Consider the following 20,618-nt stretch of genomic DNA (forward strand, 5'->3'; position numbering starts at 1 on the left):
CAGATGGCATTTAGCACAGCCAAATATGAAGTGTTATACCTTGGTAGGTCAAATGTTTAGAGTTTTTCGAAGAAGTTACCAGGAAAGTTGATGAAGGCAAGGCAAAGGATGTTGTCTACTTTTTGGTGTTGCTCAGGGAAGCTGTCTTGGTCACCTATTGCTCTCCTTATACATGTTTCCCTTAGGAGACATCTTTTAGAGAGTATAAACTTGATTTCCAAGGTTATGCAGATGACACACAATTGTATATCTTGTTAGACCTTGATGATGATAACACCCCATCTTCTCTGACTTCTGGGATGACTACAATAAACAAATTGGGTGAGCAATAATTTCCTAACAGTAAATGAAGATAAAAGTGAAATCCTTTCGGTTGATTCTAAAACCAAAAGAGATACATAGAAAAACTCCTTGATAAAATTGCGAACATGTCTCCCCTTTGTAAAATCAGAAGGAACAACCCTGGATGTTATCCTCAATTCAGATTTTAATTTTAAATTCCACATAGAGAAAAGAGTACTAAATGTATGTTCATTTCTGTCGAATAATGATGCTAAAAAATGAATTCACGCTTTTATAATGAATAGACTAGATTACTGCAATGGACTTTTTACCGGCCCTGCAAAGCAAACTATTGACAAACTTTAACTCACTTAGAACACTGCTGCTAGACTTTTAACCAAAACCAGGATGAGGGAACATATCACCCCTGTCCTAGCTACTCTGTATTGTCTTGCATATCTTTCAGAATTGATTTTAAAGTTCTCGTGCTTGTTTGTAAAGCTTTTAATGATCTGGAATCAGAGTACATCAGGGAGTCACTGTCATTTTATAACCCTGCTGGAGCGCTCAGGTCTTCTTCCACCAGTCTGTAAAATTTAAACAATCTCCCTCAAAAGATAATTGACGGTCAGCTTTTTGAACTACACTCCTAAACTGTGGAATTCAATGCCTAAAACTGTAAGGGATGCGGACTCAATTGACACTTTTAAACACCAGCTCAAAACCTATTTATTTCACCTATCCTTTAACATCTTTTTGCCTTTTATTTCCATATTTATTTTTATTTTTTATATTTTATTTTCATGTTTCTAGTTTTATCCCGTAGTAAAGCACTTTGAACTACATTGCCCGTATGAAAAGTGTTCTATAAATAAAATTACTACATTATTATACATTTAATTGGCTTAGTACAACATTGCGGGCCGAAGGGCCTTTTCCTGTGCTATACTGTTCTATGTCCTATGTTGTAATTCTGTTTTCCAATCCTCAATTCTAATCAAATCTCTACAATACAAGCTTACTTGTATTTCTCAGAAGGAGGCTATTTGTTTCATTATTTCCTTGCTGGTTCCAAGGGAGAAATTCCATCAACCCTGTTCCCACCTTTCTTACTTCTCTATATCAATCTGCAGTTTAATTTCTTAAACACATCCATTAACTGCCTTGGCATTCTTATTGCTGTAGCTAGGGTGTATATCAAATTATTTTATGGGCAATTGGATATTCAGAATCTTGTGTTGTAAGTTTGGAGGGAATAACAAATATTGAGCATTGTTGATCTTTTAATGTGCAATGATATTTCAATAATAAATTTCAAAAGGAAATTAAATAAATATTTGCTGGAAGAGCAGGTGGGGAGATTGAATGGGGTGGGGAAAAGTAAGTGAAGGAACTGAAGGCTGCAGGAGAAGATGGGGAAACAAATTGGAGGAGGGATAGGGACTGGACACTGGCAAGTGGTTGGAAAAGGGGTTGAGGATGGGAGCAAATAAAAATAATGATATGATTCCATAATAATAGGGACAAATGTAAAATGCTGAAAAAACGAAAATAAACTTTATTCTCTATGGGTGTGGTAACCCAAAAATGATAGTGGTGCTTGAAATGGTGTAATGCTCTTGCTCTAATATTCTCTCTGCTTTCAGGAATGGGATATATTTATGAGCTCGTGTTTAATATTTGCGGGGCACCATATTTCTTTCTGCTATTTTTTTAAAATTGTTTTCTATAATTTTGGAAGAAGCCCAAGTTGTTTACAGACCTCCCCACTGACAATACAACATCACATGTTTTGAACTTTGTTTCTTTGCTACTGATTTACCATTTGAAATATGCAGTCTCTTAACCATTGTAATTATGTTGCTTTGTGTAGGCCTGTTATTCTTTGACTGAATCTGCTTTCGCCATCCCTCAGGGCAGCGAATTCCAGATCATAACTAATCAGTGTATGTAAAAGATATCCCTCATGTCACCTTTGATTTCTTTAGTCCCAAGGTCTTTGGTTCTATTTTGCCTTTGAAAATTCTTTGTTGTTTCCATTTTTTTTCCTCCACTTCCTGAAAACAGAGAAAGTACTAGAAAAGAAGCACACTCTTCTTTCAGGTTCCCAGAAGACATTCCTATCACAATCGGGAGAAAAAATTATTTGCCTTTTCTTAACATTGTAAAATTGTCACAATTACTGTAGAATCATAATACTGTTACAGTAAAAGGAAGGCTAATTGGACTATTGAGTCTGTACAACTCTTTATAAAAATAACCCGGTTAACAATCTATTCTCCAACTCTCTCCATGTAGCCCTGCAAATTCCTTTCCTTCAAGTATTTTGAATTTGCTTCCACCAATGCTTCAGGCAATGAATTCCAGATCATCGCTATTCATTGCGTGAAAAAGGTTTTACTTATTCCACCCTTAATTCTTTTAAATTTGAGTTCTTTGGTTATCAACCATCCTGCCAAATGAAATGAGTGTTTTTTATTCACTTTGTCCAAACTGTTATGATTTTCCATTAAATAAGATCTCAATTGTCTCTGTTACAAGAAAAATAAAAACTCCAGATTCTTATCTCTATCAAAATAATTGCAGTTTCCCTTCCATAGGATCACTCCAGTAAATGTTTTCTGTGATCTTTTTAAGGCCTTTACATCCTTCCTAGAGTGCAGAAATGGATCCATCATTCCAGTATACATCAAGGTCCTAAATAACCTCTTTGTTTCTCAATTCCATCTATATTTAAACCATAAAATCCCATTTGCCTTTTGACAGCTCTCTAAACTTTGCACAATTATAGATGGATGCCTCTCCACCCCCAGTGATTAATTTTCTGTTTTTTTTTCAATTATCAGCCTAATAACTTATAGATAAAAAGATCAAATTAATTTTAAAAAATTATTCTGGCATCCTTCAAGCCTTGCCCAGCTTGATCAGATCAGGTGCACCTCCCTAAAGAAACATATCATTTTATTTAAATGGATTCTCAGTAATATAAGATTGGGAGATGACCTCTCTGTTGTTTTTCTCACTCTGTGGATAGCCAATCATTTCCCAGACCCTCCAGGTGATGTGCCAGATGCCTTCTAATAGAAGAGAATCCATTATGGGCAGCAAAGCAGATAAATATCTCCTTAAGCTTGAACTTGTAACGCAGATACTTATAACACATCATAGATTTTAGGAGCTTATAAGAGGAGGCTTCTTAAACAATACTATGTTGACTTATTAATGTGGATTTGGTGATTGAGTGTTGTCTCCTTTGCCTAATATTGAAGCAAGCCATGTTGAAGGTGAAGAATCTCCTCCTCATTAACAATTAATACAGATGTACCCCAAGGATGTACGGTTAGCCCACTGCTCTACTGTCTCTACACTCATGACTAAATGGCTGCACTCATAAAACGTAAATTTGCTTATGACCCCACTGATTTTGGTAGAATCTCAGATGGTAACAGGAGTGGGGTCACAACAACTTTGTACTCAATATCAGCAAGATTAAAGAATTGATGGTAGACTTCAGGAAGGGGAAGTTGGGAAAATACCTACTCGTCCTCATTGAAAGGTTAATGATGGTAAAGGTGAGCAGCTTAAAGTTCCTGAGCGTCAGCATCTCAGAGGATCTACCCTAGGTCCAACACATTGATGCAGGCACAAAGAAGGCACACCAGTGGCTCTACTTTATTAAGAGTTTGGGATATTTCAGTATGCCACCAGAGATTTTTACAACTTTCTATGGATGTGCAGTGGAAAGTCTTCTGAGCTTGTATGGAGGCACCAATGCACGGGATCATAAGAGATGGTAGAGCGGCATTGACTCAGCCAGCTTCATCACAGGCACAACCCTTCCCACCGTTGAGGAGATCTTCAAGAGGTGGCACCTCAAGAAGGGTACTTCTATTTCTGAGGATTTTCACCATCTGAGACATGCACACTTTTTGTTACGACCATCAGAGAGGAGGTACAGGAGCCTGAAGACCCACACACTATGATTCAGAAACAATATCTTTCCCTGCACCGCAAGAATTCTGAAAGGTCCATGAACCTAGCAACAATACCACACCAACCCTTTTGTTGATACTATTTGTTGAATTTATAGTAATTTTATGCTTTTGCATTATGCTGCTGCTGGAAACAACAAACTTCATCTCATATAAATCAATGATTCGGTTCCAGGTTTGGTCTCCAATCTGTGCAGAACCGGAATGCAGTCAGAGGTTGCAGGGACCAGAAGGTCGTCCTCTGGGATTCTAGGTTTGAGAAGCGATAAAACAGGCAAAGGGGTTATTAAAAGAGGTAAGAGCGAAGATTCCTGGACACTTGATGATGATTTTTGTATCCTCACTAACCTCAGGCAAGGTCCCAGAGCATTGGGGAGTAGCTCAACGTTGAAGAAAGGTTATAGAGCTAATCCAAGAAATGATAGGCTGATGAGCCTCAAATCAATGGTAGGAAAGCTACTGGAGAGGATTCTTAGGGATAGGATTTATGTGCATCTGGAAAAACGTGGCCTGATTAGAGAATGCAAACACAAGGAAATCTGCAGATGCTGGAATTTCAAGCAACACACATAAAAGTTGCTGGTGAACGCAGCAGGCCAGGCAGCATCTCTAGGAAGAGGTACAGTCAATGTTTCGGGCCAAGACCCTTCCGAAACGTCGACTGTACCTCTTCCTAGAGATGCTGCCGGGCCTGCTGCGTCCACCAGCAACTTTTATGTGTGTTGCCTGGTTAGAAAAGGTCAGCTTGGTTTGTGTGGGGATTGGTCAATCCTTATTAACACGTATCTTTTGCAAAGTAATGAAGATGATTGACAAGAGTAGAGCAGCGGATGTGGTCTACCTGGACTTTAGTAAGCCAATTGACAGTCCTTCATGGTAAACTGATTCAGCAGATTGAGGTGCATGGGATCCATGGTGACTTGGATTCAGAATTGTCTTGCCCATAGAAGACAGCGAGTAATGGGAGAAGGGTGGACCATGATGAGTGATATTCCATATGGATCAGTGCTGGGGTCTTTATTGTTTGTGATCTATATGAATGACTAAGTTCAAAATGTAGATTGGTGGTTTGGTAAGTTTGTGGATGACAGAATGATTGGTAGAGCTGTGAACAGTGTAGAGGGTTGTGAATAGATACAGCAGGATATAGATCAGTTACAGAGAAAAGTGCGGTGGAACTTTAGGAAGTCAAATTTAAGGAGTAAGTATACAGTTACTGTAATTCTAGGGCCTTTAACAACAATGGTGATGGGACGGATATTGGGGTCCAAGTGCATAGCTCTCTAAAACTGGCCATATACATAAATAGGGTGAAGAAAATGTTGGGCACTGCGCATTAGAATAAGACAGTCATGTTGCAGTTCTGTGAAACTTTGGTTAGACTGCACTTGGAGTAGTATGTGCTATCCTAAACATTCCATTACAGGAAGGATGTAGAAAGTTTTCGGAAGAGTGCAGATGTTTACCAGGATGCTGCTTGGATTAGAAGGTATGAACTATAAGAAGAGGTTGAACAAATTTGAGTTGTCTTCTCTGGGAGTATCAGAGTCTAGAAGGGAGACCTGATAGAAACTTCTAAGATTATGAGAAGTATAGATAGAGTAGAGGTGTCAACTACCAGAAGCTATGCTGACAGGGTAATGATAGAACCAGACCTGAGAGTAGCATATAAGAGGCCGTTAAACACGTGAAAGTGCAGGGAATGGAAGGACATGGATCACATGTAGGCTGAAGAGATTTAGTTCAATTTATCACAGGCATCATGGGCCAAAGGCCCTCTTCCTGTTTTGCACAGTTCTACGCTTTATGTCGTAAAGTCATAGATCCGGAGTAATGTTCAAAACTGGAAAGAATGCATGTGACAATTTTGTGCAAGGTCATTTGTGACACTTTACAGAGTCAAATTACTTGCTAACTCTCACTTACACTCATTAGTCACTTTATTAGTCACCTCCTGTACCTAATAAAGTGGCCACTGAGTTTATGTTCGTGGTTTTTTGCTGCTGTAGCACATCCGCATCAACGTTCAATGTGTTGTTCATTGAGAGTTGTTCTTCTGTACACCCAGTGTTGTAATGTGTGGTTATTTGAATTTCTACCTCCTTCTTGTCAGCTTGAAAAAGTCTGGCTATTCTCCTATGACTTCTCTCATTAACAAGGCATTTTTGCCCACAGAACTGCCACGCACTAGATGTTTTTCTTTTGCACCATTCTCTGTAAACTCTAGAGACTGGGGTGTTTGAAAATCCCAGGAGATCAGCAGTTTCTGTGATTCTCAAACCACCAACAATCATTCTGCATGAGCTTCCAGCGTGATTGACCTTATATTCCATCTGGGTAGCCTCCAACCTGATGGCATGAATATTGATTTCTCCTAGTTATTAAAAAAATCCCTCCCCCTCCCTTTGTCTTCTATTCCCTACTCTGACCCTTTACCTCTTCTTACCCGCCTACACATCCCTAGGGTCCTCTCTTTCTTCCCTCTCTCCAATGGTCTACTCTCCTCTCCTATCAGATTCCATCCTCTCCAGCCCTTCCTCTCCTTCCTTTCCCACCCACCTGACTTCACCTATCACCTTCTAGTTAGCATCCTTCTCCTCCCCCTTCCTTTTCAGTCCTGAAGAAGGGTCTCTGGCTGAAACGCCGACTGTTTATTCATTGCCATAGAAGCTACCTGATCTGCTGAGTTCCTCCAGCCTTTTGTATGTGTTTCTTTGGATTTCCAGCATCTGAAGACTTTCTCGTATTTATGATTTTCTGCAGTCAAAGTCACTTATTCCTCATTCTAATGTTCAGTCTGAACAACTGAACCTCTTGACCATATTTGCATGTTTTCATGCTTTGAGTTGCTGTCATACGATAGGCTGATTAGATATTTGCATTATCAAGCTGATGTACAGATGTACCTAATAAAGTGGTAGATATGAATAATAATGACATTTACATATTACTGAAGGATAGATGGTGGCTTTGAAATGATAACATCTCCAAAAAGGCAGGAAACAGGGGCAAAAATTTTGTAAATAACTCCAGAATTTGCAATGAGGATTGCTGGTCTTCATTTGAAAATGCAAATTCAGAACTTCACCTCATTTTCCTCATAGAATTAAGTCTTTGAAAACATTTCGAAGTGAGTTTTGCAGGTTGTTAGTTTGAAATTAAGTCAGCACTGTAACTCTAACTCCTTTTAGCATTCTCTCCATGGCTGACGTGCTAAAAGCATATAATGATGGCTGTACTTGACATGAGAGTCCTGTTCTTGCTTTGCGATTTCTAACTGCTCCTGTTAATAGCTGCTGTCATCAGGTGGAGACAAACAGGTGCAGCTTTCCTCGGGGGAGACCACATTCAAAAGGTGACTGACTGCTTCCTTCCAGCCAGGCCCGACGTGAGCTTTCGGACACATGATCAAACTGTGCAATAAGTGAGGCCAACGTGCTTCCAGCTTTACCCCCGGCACGCTGTAAATAAGTTCAGCACAACCAATGTGTGAAGTGATAATTGTGGAGTTGCAGACAGTGAGAAAGTTGTGACAGGGTGTTTCAGCAAAGGAGTGTTAAGACAACAGGAGGCCGGTTGTGTGTGTTGGGGGTGGGCTGCTGAGCTGGGTGTTTCGATATACATCAGCATATGACATTTCAAAGTCTATTTATTTATTGAGATAGTGCAGAATAGGCCCTTCTGGCCCTTTGATCTGTGCTGCCCGGCATTCCCCAATTTAATCCTAGCCTAGTCCTGGGACAATTTACAATGACCAATTTATGACTGGTACATCTTTTGACCTTGGGAGGAAACCGGAGCACCCGAAGGTAACCCACGTAGACACAGTACAAACTCCTTACAGGCAGCAGTGGGAATTAAATCCCAGTCACCTATATTTTAAAGTGCTGTGCTAACCACTACACTACTGTGCTGCCCAAGTTCAAAGTAAATGTATTATCAAAGTACATATATGTCACCAAAAACAACCGTGAGATTAATTTTCTTGTGGGCATACTCAATAAATCTACAATAGAATCAATGAAAAACTTGGGCATTCAACCAGTGTGCAAAAGACAATAAACTGTGCAAATATGAAAAGAAATAAATGGTAATAATAATAATAATAATAATAAGCAATAAATATCAAGAACGTCAAAAGTAAGTCCAGAGGTTGTGAGAGCAAGTGAAGTTGAGTGAAGTTATCCCCTTTCATAGAAACATAGAAAACCTACAGCACAATACAGGTCCTTCAGCCCACAAAGTTGTGCCGAACATGTCCCTACCTTAGAAATTACTAGACTTCCCCATTGCCCCCTATTTTTCTAAGCTCCATGTACCTATCTAAAAGTCTCTTAAAAGACCCTATCGTATCCGCCTCCACCACCGTTGCCGGCAGCCCATTCCATGCACTCACCACCCTCTGAGTAAAAAACTTAGCCCTGACATCTCCTCTGTACCTACTCCCCAGCACCTTAAACCTGTGTCCTCTTGTGGCAACCATTTCAGCCCTGGGATAAAGCCTCTGAATATCCACTTTCATTCAAGAGCCTGATGATTGAGGGATAATAACTGTTCCTGAACTTGGTGGTGTGAGTCCTGAGGCTCCTGTACCATCTTCCTGATGGCAGCTGTGATTCCAGCAGCAATTTCTGCTTATTCCAGTAAATGGAGAAAATAAAATAGATGAACGTGCAGGGGTAGAATAGTACTTGGTGAAAATAAAGTCTTACATTTTTCCCACAACTATTCTCTTGCAGTATCTTTATGAAAAGTTGGAGAAGAGATGTAACCAACTTGCATTGTCTGCAGTCATAGCTGAAGGTTTATATTCCTTGCTTTTATCCAGAAGACTTAAATGTACCACTTTTAACAAGAATCAACATTAGCATTTTTACTTTAGATTTGTCCAGTTGGATTAAACATCAAATGTCCTTGCCTTATGCTCCTAATGTGCAGAAAGACATCTTAGCTTGATTTTCAGAATAGAGGGAAAGCACGATCTAGGGGCCGGGGGGTGGGGGGGGGGGGGTGGAACCTGGAGCAGAACTGAGTATATGATTGAAACTTTGAAAGAGTTTTAAAAAGTTGAGAAAGTGAAACTGGTACATTTTAGTTCTTCACTTTGGAAACTCTATTTCAATAAAATATCGGCAAAAAGAGTTGTATACAGTATAATTTCATTCTGCCCATGTACAATGGCATCTGATTTTCCTGTCTCTAAATTTAATGGAAGAAAATTCTAGCAGTTTCAATTAAGGATGTGCTATATTTGCCATCGTGTTTTCCTTCTGCAGATTTGGTAGGTAAGCCCTGGCGGTAGAAGAGAACATTCTAACTGTCCTTTGCATGAGTTGCCAGTCTGATGGGGGAGCACAGATGGAGGGATGTAGTGAGGGAGGTCACTGCTTTCAGACATTCCTTGAAGGGCATCTTGTGCAGGATGGTGCCGCCAATCCAACAATCTTCTGTCACTACTGTCACTGAATTCTGTGCTGTGGACAAATGACAATGGGATAAAACAGCTCTCTGAGGGAATCAATGAATGCAGAAGTAAGATTCTGGTATCTCTGAAGTTCAGAGTAACTGTCAGGGCCACTGCATCTTGTTTCACGTGAATAAGAGAATGTTGGTTGGGTTCTGAAAGACTATGCAGCCCAACTAACTGAGGTGCTGACAGAAATATTCAACATCTCCCTGGGACAGTCCATTGTCACCTTGGTTTTAAAGGAGCCAACCATCATTCCAGTGCCAAAGAAGGTGACAGTAACCTGTCTAAATGAATATCATCTGGTGGCATTAACATCAACCATTATGAAATGCTTTGAGCAGCTGCTCATGGAGAGCTTTAAAGCTTTTTTCCAGGCTACATTGGACCCTTTCCAGTTTACTTATTGCTCAAATCGATCCACTGATGATGCAATAGCCTTTATTCTCCACTCTGTCCTGTTCCAGCTGAAAAATGGCGCCTATTATGCGAGACTGCTGTTTATATACTTAATTTTGGCGCTGAGCACTGGCACTTCCCATGGGCAGCAATGTCTTTAGTCCCATTACGCTGAGCACTGGCGCTCCCCGTGGCTCTGCGATCAGCCCGCTGCTGTTCACACTGCTGACGCATGATTGTGTCGCAGGATTCAGCTCAAAACGTGTCATCAGGTTTTGCGGATGACACAACTGCGGTTGGCCTCATCAGCAACGATGATGAGTCAGAGTGCAGAGGGGAAGTGGAGCGGCTGGTGGACTGGCACGAGAACAACGATCTAACTCTGAACGTGGAGAAGAGTAAGGAAATGATTATGGACTTTAGGAAGGTGCAGATGAGCCGACCCTCTCTGCGCATACAAGGCTCCTCCATACAGAGAACAGTGCACAAGTTCCTGGGAGTTCATATCATGGATGACCTCCCTGAACAAGAAGGCACAGCAGTGTCTGACTTCTTCAGGAGGTCGAGGGAAGCAAGGCTCTCCACCCACCACCCCTCAACCCTGATCTTAACTGAATTTTGCAGCAGTGCCATTCAGAGCGTCCTGACAAACTGCATTTCCATCTGGGTTGGGAGCATACCAGACCATACCAAAGGACTGTGAGAACAACTGAAAGGATCATAGGGGTCCCTACGATCCATTGGGGACACTTACCAGGAGCGCTGCATACACAGGGTCCTTATTATTATCAAGGATCCCACCCATCCATCCATCCAGCATCCTCTTTCACTTCCTACCATCAGGTAGGAGATTCCGATGCATAAAAACAAGAGGGGTCAGGATGAGAAACAGTTTCTTCCCTCAGGCCATTAGGCTTCTGAACTCCCTGCTGCACCACATTCGAAGGTTCTCCGGGTAATTTGTTCTGTACCCTACAATATTTAATTTATGCACTTTACTTTGTTAAGTTATGTGTAATTCATTTGTAGTTTTCACTATGTGTACTACTGTGCTTTACACCCTGGTCTGGAGAAACGTCTCGTTTGATGGTGCACATGTATATTGTGAAATGACAATAAACTTGACTTGAATTCTTTGATCTTTTCAAGCAGAAAGTTCCTCACATCATCTGTCTGCTAGATAAGTCATAGAAGAAAAAGAAATGCAAAGGACTGCAGGCCAAACATCCTGGATATTCAGAATCCAGGTCTTTCTTTTCTTGGTGAATTGTAACCCATAAAGTGGACACACAGAAGCAATAAATTCTCTAACTTTGATGGAAGGAAATAACAAATTAATGGCACATTTTTCAATTTACATCTTATCTGGGCAAAGCCTAACATTGAAATAGTATAGAAGCATGGAAAAGTCAATGATATGAGTTCAGGGCTTCCTGACATTGATGTGGACTACAGCTCTTTACATGGGTTTTAACTTTTTTTAATCTTCTTTTAGAAAGCACATGTTATCAACTTAAGTGTTTTTTTTTGTTTGCTTGGCATTAAGCATGAAAGTTAGTGTTCACATTATGAACAGCTGTCAGCACCTGTTAATTTTCAAGTCTATTGGCCACAGTATGAAGATGTATGACACTATAATTTAAAATGCTCCATCTTGAACACCGATCTCCATTTTATTTCTGGGTTCCCCATCCCTTCTTATTTCTAATTTATTGCTCTCTTTGTGGAAAGAGCTCCGATTGTATTTTGATCTGTCTGGTCTAATCTCAGACTGGCTCAAAATCTGGTAAAATTTAAACAACCAAAAAGCAGTGGCACATCCCCTATGATTGGTACCGCAAAATAACTTCTGAACTGGAAAGCCCTACCCATTATTTGTAGCTGAGAAGTAGGATCAGCTTCCTATATTGGTATATGCCACAAAAACATACATTAAATTAGTATTTTAATTTTGTCCCTGGATGTTCACTGTCTCCAGGTGTATAAGATGCTGTAATGATAAGACAGGCAGATGGTTAATTTGTTTACCAGGTCCCAGGAGTAGATTGACATTGCATATAATTAGATTTTAGTTCTGATAAACAGCATTTTATACTTTATGTTGAACTAATTTGCCTGCAGTAATAGTTTTCCTGTTCTTCATAATCACTGGAATAATATTATAACCATTGTTAGGTCAGTTACAGTAAGTCCAAGTGAATTGTGAAATCGATTTACATCTGTTACTGTGAGTCAGGGCTTTACAACAAAGCCAAATGAACAATAATGTACATATTCATGATGGGTAACATCATCTCTGCCAATTAAAATAACATTCCATTTCACACAGTGCATTGAGGTAGAACAAGGTAAAGCGACAACAATGCAAAATAAAGTGTAACAGCTACTGAGAAGGTGTAGAGCAGGTAAACAATAAGCTGCAAGATCATAAAGAGGTAGAGTCTGAGGTCAAGAGTCCGACTTATCATGCTAGGAAACTATTTAGAACAGCAGGGTACAATCTGTTCTTGAACCTAATAGGACATACTTTTGGTCCTTCACGTTTTCTGCCTGATGCAAGTGGGGGTGAGGGGTGAGGAGAAGAGAGAACGTGTGGGGTGGATGGGGTCTATGATTACGCTGGCTGCATTATCGAAGCGGCGAGAAGTATAGAAAGAGTTCATGGAGGGGAGGCTGATTTCCACGAGGTGCGGAGTGCATGCACAACTATCTGCAGTTTCTCAGGTCACATACAGAGCAGTTGTCATACCAGGCCGTGAGGCAACTAGATGGACAAAAGAGATCCGAGGGATAAGTTTTTCCACACAGGGGATGTGGAGTGTCTGGAGTGCGATACCAGAGGGGGTATTGGAAACAGGTACCATTACAACATTTAAAAGACATTTGGGCAGTTGCAGGTCTCATATTGGCAAATGGATCAGCATTGATATACTTTATACTTTATTGTCGCCAAACAATTGATACTGGAACGCACAATCTTCATAGCGATATTTGAGTCTGCGCTTCCCGCTCTCTGGATTACAAATCGATAGTAAATATTAAAAATTTAAATTATAAATCATAAAAAGAAAATTGAAAAATGGAAAATAAGGTAGTGCAAAAAAACCGGATATTTGGAGGGTACGGTCCAGATTCGAGTCAGGATCCGTTCAGCAGTCTTATCGCAGTTGGAAAGAAGCTGTTCCCAAATCTGGCCGTACAAGTCTTCAAGCTCCTGAACCTTCTCCCGGAGGGAAGAGGGACGAAAAGTGTGTTGGCTGGGTGGGTCGTGTCCTTGATTATCCTGGCAGCACTGCTCCGACAGCATGCGGTGTAAAGTGACTCCAAGGACGGAAGATTGGTTTGTGTGATGTGCCGCGCCGTGTTCACGATCTTCTGCAGCTTCTTCCGGTCTTGGACAGGACAACTTCCATACCAGGTTGTGATGCACCCTAGAAGAATGCTTTCTATGGTGCATCTATAAAAATTAGTGAGGCATTCTGTTCATCAAGGATGAGGTGAGTTGACAGATTTTGTGCTGTATGTTTCTATGATGCTAAATGTAGTAAGCCACAGACATACATATGAAGCTTTTTACTAAGATATTTTTAAAAAATGCGTTAACCTTTATGTGGGGTGTCCATGGAGGGGTAGCACCTCTGGTGAAGAGGTTTGTCATGTCCATTCTGGGACAGCTCACTCACCTTTGGTCCTCACCGGACGCTCAGCTCTGAACCATGGCTGTTGGCATGTGACAGCGGCCACATCTTGGTACACCGGTTCAACCGGCAGGCTAAACCAGGTGAGGATAGCTGGCAGCCTCATACCCTGGTGAGATAGGGATATGCCAATCCTAGCATGTGAAGTCAGCTCTGGCATACTGGGCGCATGGGACCTATAGTGAGATCCAACAACTAGGTAGGCGGTACTGCAACACTCCGTGGAGAGCGAAGCGTATGACAAGGCAGAGGAGAAGTCACGGTTATCCAGTACAGTCAAGGAACACACCAGTTTGTGACACTTGTATGTATCACTGGGCCCGGACTTCTGAGGTTGGGAGATTGGAACAACCTCTGTGCAACGGCCTTTTCACTTTAAAAACCCTCCCGCACTGGTTTCCTGTCACTGTCGGATACGATGGACAACCACCATAACCTATTTGAAAATGATTAACGAAATGTACTTTTTAGTGACAGTGCTTGAAAACTGGTTTCCAGTTCGGAAAGTTGTAGTTTCCAATCCCCTTCTGAAGATTTAGGCACACAATCTAGATCCATACTGATCCTGATCCTGATGAAATACCTCAGACCAAAACGTCAACTGTTCATTTCCATCCATGGATGCTGCTTTACCTAGTGAGTTCCCCTAGCAATTTTTATGTGTTTTGCTTAAGATTTCCAGCATATGCTGACTCTCCTGTGTCTTTGAAAAATAGGTGTTAGCCAGCATTTAATTCTTAATTGAGATAACTAAAACCAGATTTTTTGGTTTCATACCTATTCACTGTTTGCAGGACATTACTGCTGTACTTCCTTGCATCATGGTCATAACCATTAGTTCAAAGCTAGGAATACAAAAATAAATTAGCAAATGCTGACCTTACAGTATTTTTTGGGTCAGGCAGCATCTTTAGAAAGAGAAACAATTCCAATATCAATACGGATTATCTATAGAGTTTTCTTTTGCCGAGCAACAATGTACAAATCAAGAGTCAGATTCTTATCAGTGAATTCTGAGGGATTTATTTTTGGAACAGGGTTAATAAACCAAGGGAGTAGATTTCCAAATCCTGGACTCCAGATGCAGAGTTGTAGAACAGTGGCAAATTTACTGAATTGCAAATCTCCAATGCAGCTAACCAATGGTGTAATGAACAGAGAGGGGCCTGGTTAGGTAAGGAAGCCACTCAATTCTTGCGGTAGTGTACCATCCAAGGGGTCTACATGAATGGAACAGTGCTATTGGCTTAACGAAATGTAATTGAGTACTACTTAAAGTATTGTAAGAGTGAAAATACATTGCATGATTTATTCTTGCAAATATTTAAAAAATTATTAATGAAGTTTATTTGGAAATATAAAAAGATATAGATTGGTGTAAACGTACAGACACATTTCTAATTGGTCTTTCATTCCCCACAGAGGCAAAAAGACTTAACTATGGTTAAGAAAAATCTTGAGAACTTGTGCCTTGGAATGACTGAGCTCCATTGGGAAACCACATACAACTACAGTATAGTACTAGCAGTAAATACAGAGGGAAGCAGTATTTCTTTCTTGAAGCTTGTTAGAATGTGACCTTTAATTATTGAATCAGCTTTGAAAATTTCAACAGGGAATTTCTTTATTACTAACATGTAAGAAGCATAAGAACACATCCAAAGAATTTCATTTATCAATGTTGTTTTCAAGTTATTTCCTTCTTTGGTAGAAGGTATGGCACTGGTACAAAAATGGAAGCCTAGTGCTTAGTGCTTGAAATGCTAAAATTACGCTGGGTATAAAGCCAGTCGGCATCTGTTTATTTTCCAGGCAACACAAATTAAATTTCAGCACCGTATTAGTGACATCAAGGATTGGATTTATAAAGAAACTCCTGCAACAATTCATCACATGGAAATTAATAATAGCTCCACAAAGCACTTAGTTTTTGTTGCTGAATCCCTGGTGACTTACTATGTGGCTCTATATACATACACTTCTCAAAAAATGTTTGATTTTCAGCAGTGGGAGCCGCAATCTGCTCTGTATTTTATATGTTAATATGCGCAGAAACTGTATTTCTTGCCAAGGTAGGAGTGTCATCTGAAGCAGTAGGGCGTGAAAAGGACAGCAAGGTGTTAGCAGAGCTGTGCTTTATAAGCATCAATATGAGAGATAACGAAGAGTACAGTTTCCATACATAGAAAAACATTATAAATCATATAAATATATTTTTTCTGCCTTTGCCATAGATATTTTGAGCTGCCTTTCTATTCTGCTAGCAATATATCAATTTTTATTTCATCAGGATGACATAGAGTATTCCCTTTCGGGGTCTTTGCTATGTCTTGCACCTAATTTCATCAGCTAAGGTTGGGCTATGCAAATAGGCCTTGGAGATCCAGTCTGGGAGACACATGTTAAATTAAATGTCATATAATTTCTATATTACAAAGTGAAGTTCAGAAACAGAATCATTAACAGAATTGACTAAGGATGCAAACAGTGACAATGCTATTACTGGACAAAAGTGAGGATGAATTGCCCAATCAGTTATAATGCCCACTTCGCAGAAAGAGACTGAGATTTTGAGTATAATTTTTATATAACTAAATGTACTCCACTTACTACATTCTCTAGATAAAAAAGATACTTGGCTTTTATTGGCAGAAGTTGTAAAAGTTTGGTTTCCTCTGATCCTTAAATGTACTCTGCTTTCTTAGGATATTGGTTTTGTTTGTTGTATAATAGACAAATTTGATCAGTTCCACACTCTACCATTGCTCTTACATACTGACTGGCACAATATTGCCAACAAATACTCTGATAATCTAAATGTTTTTATTTTTAACATTCTGCTTCCTCCATTGACACATCTCCAGACCAATTTTGCTCCTTTATTTGACCCATTGCCACCCTTTTACAATCATCATCAAGTTTGTCATTTAATTTTGTCTGACCTCTGTTAAATTTCTGTTTCATTCTCGGGATAGTTGACACCTCAGTCAGGACAGACTGGATAAATAATTCTAGTGGGGCTTTATGGGTAGAAATAAGGAATAAGAAGACTGGATAAATCATTCCAGTGAGGCTTTATGGGTGGAAATAAGGAATAAGAATATATATATAGCCCCATGTTAATGAGGAACAGATTTGTAGAGAGATGGCAGACTTTTGCAAGAAATATATGGTTGTCCAACATAGGTGATTATAACTTTCCACATCTTGAGTGGGAGTCCCATACCGTAAAAGGACTAGATGGGATAGAACTTGTCATATGTGTTCAGGAAAGTTTCCTTGATCAGTACAGTACATAGAAGTCCCAATGAGAGAGTGTGCAATACTTGATCTCCTGAGACAGGGCAAGTGACAGAAGTTTGTGTAGGGGAAGACTTTGCATCCAGTAATCATAATGCCATTAGTTTCAATGTAATTATGGAGAAGGATAGGATTGGACTGCAGGTTGAGATTCTAAATTGGAGAAACATAGAAACATAGAAACATAGAAAATAGGTGCAGGAGTAGGCCATTCGACCCTTCGAGCCTGCACCGCCATTTATTATGATCATGGCTGATCATCCAACTCAGAACCCAGCCTTCCCTCCATACCCCCTGACCCCTGTAGCCACAAGGGCCATATCTAACTTCCTTTTAAACATAGCTAATGAACTGGCCTCAACAGTTTGCTGTGGCAGAGAATTCCACAGATTCACCACTCTCTGTGTGAAGAAGTTTTTCCTAACCTCGGTCCTAAAAGGCTTCCCCTCTATCCTCAAACTGTGACCCCTCGTTCTAGACCTCCCCAACATCGGGAACAATCTTCCCGCATCTAGCCTGTCCAATCCCTTTAGGATCTTATACGTTTCAATCAGATCCCCCCTCAATCTTCTAAATTCCAACGAGTACAAGCCCAGTTCATCCAGTCTTTCTTCATATGAAAGACCTGCCATCCCAGGAATCAATCTGGTGAACCTTCTTTGTACTCCCTCTATGGCAAAGATGTCTTTCCTCAGATTAGGGGACCAAAACTGCACACAATACTCCAGGTGTGGTCTCACCAAGGCCTTGTACAACTGCAGTAGTACCTCCCTGCTCCTGTACTCGAATCCTCTCGCTATAAATGCCAGCATACCGTTCGCCTTTTTCACCGCCTGCTGTACCTGCATGCCCACTTTCAATGACTGGTGTATAATGACACCCAGGTCTCGTTGCACCTCCCCTTTTCCTAATCGGCCACCATTCAGATAATAATCTGTTTTCCTATTTTTGCCACCAAAGTGGATAACTTCACATTTATCCACATTAAATTGCATCTGCCATGAGTTTGCCCACTCACCCAACCTATCCAAGTCACCCTGCATCCTCTTAGCATCCTCCTCACTGCTAACACTGCCACCCAGCTTTGTGTCATCCGCAAACTTGGAGATGCTGCATTTAATTCCCTCATCCAAGTCATTAATATATATTGTAAACAACTGGGGTCCCAGCACTGAGCCTTGCGGTACCCCACTAGTCACCGCCTGCCATTCTGAAAAGGTCCCATTTATTCCCACTCTTTGCTTCCTGTCTGAAAGGACAATTCTGATCATATCAGAAAGTGTCTGGCAAGTTTGGATTAGGAAAGGTGTTATCTGGCAAATGTGTACTTGGTAAATGTGTACTTGGCCTTCAGAAATGAAATTTTGAGAGTACAAAGATTGTATGTGCCTGTCAGAATAAAAGGCAGGGATAACAGGTTTAGGGACACTTAGTTTTTGAGAGATATTAAGGCCCTGGTTAAGAAACCAAAGGAGGTGCATAGCAGGTAGAGGCAAATGAGGTACTTGAAGCGTATAAGAAATGCAAGAGAACATGTAAGGAAGGAAACAGGAGGGCAAAAAGAAGCCATGAGGTTGCTCTAGTAGACAAAGTGAAGGAGAATCCTAAGGATTGCCAGAAACAAAATTGGTCCTCTGGAAGATCTGTATTGTAGTCTATGCTTGGAGCTAGAAGAAATGGGGAAGATCTTAAATGGTTTTTTTGCATCTCTATTTATTTGTGAGATGGACACAGAATCTATAGAAGCAAGGCAAAGCAGCAGAGGTCATGGTCTCTCTACTGATTACAGAGAAACAGATGGTTGCCGTCTTGAGGCAGATCTCTAGGGCTTGACAAGGTGTTCTCTCAGACCCCGTGGGAGGCAAGTGCAGAAATTGCAGGAGATCTAGCAGAGACATGTAAGTCATTCTTTGCAACAGGTGTGGTGCTGGATGATTGGAGGATAGATAATGTTGTTCCATTGTTTAAGAAAGGCTGTAAGAATAAACTAGGAAATTACAGGCCAATGAGCTTGACATAAGTAGGGGGAAAGTTATTGGAAGGACAGGGACGGATTAGGGATAGGCAGCATGGCTTTGTGCATGGTAGTTTGTGTATAACCAATCTTATAGAGCTTTTGGAGGAAGTTACCAGGAAAGCTGCTGAAAGCAAGGCAGTGGATATTGTCCACATGGACCTCAGCAAGGTATTTGACAAGGTCCCACATGGGAGTTTGGTCAAGAAGGTTTAGTCACTTGGCATTCAAGATGAGGTAGTAAATTGGATTAGACATTGGCTTTGTGGGAGAAGCCAGAGGGAGGTAATAGATGTTTGCCTCTCTGACTGGAGACCTGCAAATAGTGGAGTGCCACAGGGAATGGTGCTGGGTCCATTGTTGTTTGTCACCAATATCAATGATCCGGACAATAACGTAGTTAACTAGATCAGCAAATATGTGGATGACACCATGATTGGGAGTGTGGTAGACTGTGAGGAGGACTATCAAAGCTTGCAGCCAGATCTAGAATAGTTGGAAAAATGGGAGATGGAATTTTATGCAGACAAGTGTGAGGTTTTGTAGCTCGGTGGGACCAACCAGGGTAGGTCTTGCACAGTGAGTGGTAGGGCACTGAAGAGAGGGATCTGGGAATACAGTTACATAATTCATTTAAAGTTGTGTCACAGGTAAACAGAATCATAAAAAAAAGTTTTTAAGCACATTGGCCTTCCTAGATCGAAGTATTGAGTACAGGAGTTGGGATGTTATGTTGAACATAGTATCGTCTGGGAAAACCAAAAGAATGTAGTTGGAGCATTAATCTCCTTCCAATGTTATAAAATACATCTTTTCACCATTAAAGTAAGAAATGCAATCAATCTAAGGGCTGAAGGGGAGAGATTACTGGAAATTTTAGGTAATCCAAAGATAGCAGTAATAGGATGGGGAGAAATATCTATATTCAATACCTTTGAAATAATATTAAAAGTGTCTTTCCAAAAAGATTCCAAAGTAGGACAGGCCCAAAACATATGAGATAAGGAAGCTATCTCCCCATGACATCTGTCACAAAGAGGGTTAATATGAGAATAAAAACAAGCTAATTTATCTTTAGACATATGTGCTCTATGGACAGCTTTAAATTGAATTAGGGAATGTTTAGCACAGATAGAGGAAGTATTGACTAGTTGTAAAATATGCGCCCAGTCATCCGCCGGAATAATAAAGCCCAATTCCTTTTCCCAATCTGACCTAATCTTATCAAATGGAGCTTTCCTAAGTTTCATAATAGTATTATAAATAATAGCCGTTACTCCTTTCTGACATGGATTAAGGTTAATTATAGTATCTAAAATATATGTAGGGGGTAGCATCGGAAAGGAAGAGAGTAAAGTACTTAGGAAATTTCTAACTTAGAGATATCTAAAAAAATATATTCTTGGTAAGTTATATTTGTTAGATAATTGTTCAAAAGACATAAGGGAACCATCTAAAAATAAATC

This window comes from Mobula hypostoma, chromosome 3, assembly GCF_963921235.1.
Source record: "Mobula hypostoma chromosome 3, sMobHyp1.1, whole genome shotgun sequence".
In the NCBI taxonomy this organism is placed as follows: Eukaryota; Metazoa; Chordata; class Chondrichthyes; order Myliobatiformes; family Myliobatidae; genus Mobula; species Mobula hypostoma.